The sequence below is a fragment of the Cryptomeria japonica genome, unplaced genomic scaffold, assembly GCF_030272615.1.
Source record: "Cryptomeria japonica unplaced genomic scaffold, Sugi_1.0 HiC_scaffold_15, whole genome shotgun sequence".
NCBI lineage: Eukaryota > Viridiplantae > Streptophyta > Pinopsida > Cupressales > Cupressaceae > Cryptomeria > Cryptomeria japonica.
In genome coordinates, this window is record NW_026728837.1 from 1330118 (window position 1) to 1332383 (window position 2266).

A 2266-nucleotide genomic window follows, 5' to 3' on the forward strand; every position below is an offset into this window, starting at 1 on the left:
GCGCTCCAAGGTGCGCACGAAGTCGGAGCTCGGTTTGCCCCGGGTGCGCACCTTGGTGGGCGCCATGGTGCACTCCGAGGTGCCCAAGATTGGTGCGCACCAAGGAGCGCTCCGAAGTGCGCTCCAAGGTGCGCGCGAAGTCGAAAGTTGGGTTAATTGTCCGGTTTGCCTCGGGTGCGCACCTTGCGTGCACCTTCGCCAGGGTGGGCGCCTTGGTGCGCACACCTTGGCTGGGCTGCGCACACCTTGGCACCCGCGTTTCCTTCATTTTAAATTTTTTTTTTTTACAATCTCTCAAGTGGGAAATTCTATAATCTCAACTTTTTTTGCCTTTTCAGGAAACTTTTGAATGGAGCGCATCATTGGTGCGCTCCGAAGTGTGCTCCAAAGCTCTCTCCAGCTGCGTGCACCTGCCCCGGCCGCGCACCCGGCCCCGCCCAGCTTCGCTCACCTGTCCCGGGCGTCTGGTGCGGAACCTTAGAGTAAGAAACATCACCGTGCACCTTGGCCAACGTGCGCGACTCGACCGAGCGCGCACTGGCCGAGGTGCACACCGATTTCACCTGGGTGCGCGCGCAGCACCTCGGGCGCACCGGGGTGCGCGCACAACGCCCGGGTTGCACCGTGGCCTGTGTGCTCGGGGCGCCTCGGGTGCGCGCTCGGTGTCGCCCCCGCGCGCGCGGTAGTGCGGGCAGCGCACCCCGGCCCGGCCCGGCCCCGACGAGAACGCAAACGGGCAAAAGGTTTATTCAAATAGCATTGCGACGCCCGGCGAAAAACTAAAAAAGGGTGCAACACCGGGACTTCCCGGGAGGTCACCCATCCCAGTACTACTCCGGCCCAAGCGCGCTTAACTGCGGAGTTCTGATGGGATCCGGTGCACTAACGCTGGTATGATCGCACCCGTTATGAGCTTGTCGCAGTGTGTACTTAGCAAACCGCGACCCACGTGCGAATCCACCCCGGCCACCCACCCCCGTCGAGGTGCACACCCTCCCTCGCGAAGTGCGCCCCGTTCGCCAAGTGTGAGCCCTGCCCGGGTGCGCGCACCTTGCTAGGGCGTCGGGTGTGCACCCGGCCCGGCCTACGTGCGTGCACCTGGAGGGGGCGTCGTGTGCGTGCAGTGTCCCGTCTGCAACGCGGTGCCCACACACCACCTCGGGCGCAACGACCTGCGCTCACATGTGGGCCGAGTGCACCTTGGTGCATGTTCGGGGCGCCTCGGGTGCACGCTCGATCTTGCCCCGGTGCACCAAGGCGCTCGGTTTGCCCCGGGTGCGCACTTGGTGCAAGGTGGGCACCCAAAATAGGGATCAAGCACCAAAACACAAGTTTCGGGATGCAAAATGGGACCCAAGGACCACAAATGCGTTCCAAGACCCATGATGGGTCCACGAGAACAAAAATGTGTTCCGAGACTTAATAAACAAATATTGGGTTTTAGGAGAAGAAACATGCTCTGATGCCCAAAACGAGAATCGACCCCGAAAAGGCCACAGGCCAAAAGTGGGATGCGAGACAAAAAAAAATGGGACCCGAGGACCAAAATTGGGTTCCCAGGTCGAAGACAGGGCAACCGGACAAGAAACGACCTCTAAGGCTCGAAATGAGTCCCGACGACTAAAACTTGACAAGAAGCACCCATCAGGCACCCAACTCGACACCCATGGGATGCCGACCCACCCGGGCTTCCACCTAGCACACCTTGGCACCCACCCACCCTCGCACCCAACCTCGCACCCAACTTAGCACCTTTGAACCCACATTGGCACTCACCCTGACCCTGGCACCTTGGAACCCACATTGGCACTCACCTTGACCCTGGCACCCACCTTTGCACTCACCTTGGGACCCACCCTGGCTCCCACCTCGGCACCCACCCAGACACCCACCTTGGTTCCTTGGCACCCACCTTGGATCCTTGGCACCCACCCCGACACCCACCTTGGCACGCAACTTGGCTACTTGCCACCCACCTTGGCTCCTTGACGCCCACCCCGACAACCACCCCGTGACCTACCCTGGCTAGGGTTGGTGCACACCCACCCTGGTGCCCACCTTGGCACCCACCCTATGACCCACCTTGGCACGCACCTTAGTACCCACCCCGTTACCCACCCTAGGACCCACCCCGTGACCCACCTTGGCCAGGGTGGGTGCCTTGGTGCGCACAACTTGCCTGGGCTGCACACCAGGGCGGGCTCAAGATGGCACCCGCGTTCCGTTTTTTTCACTATCTTTCAAAACGGAAATTTTAAAATCTCAT

The 2266-nt window shown here is 61.0% G+C and overlaps 1 non-coding gene across 1 annotated transcript; it reads right to left on the reverse strand.

The window, feature by feature from the left end:
* Positions 1–786: 786 nt before the first annotated feature.
* LOC131860843 (5S ribosomal RNA) lies at positions 787–905 on the reverse strand. Its single transcript, XR_009359936.1, has one exon. It is a non-coding gene; the product is annotated as a 5S ribosomal RNA (ribosomal RNA).
* Between the last annotated feature and the right edge of the window lie 1361 nt (positions 906–2266).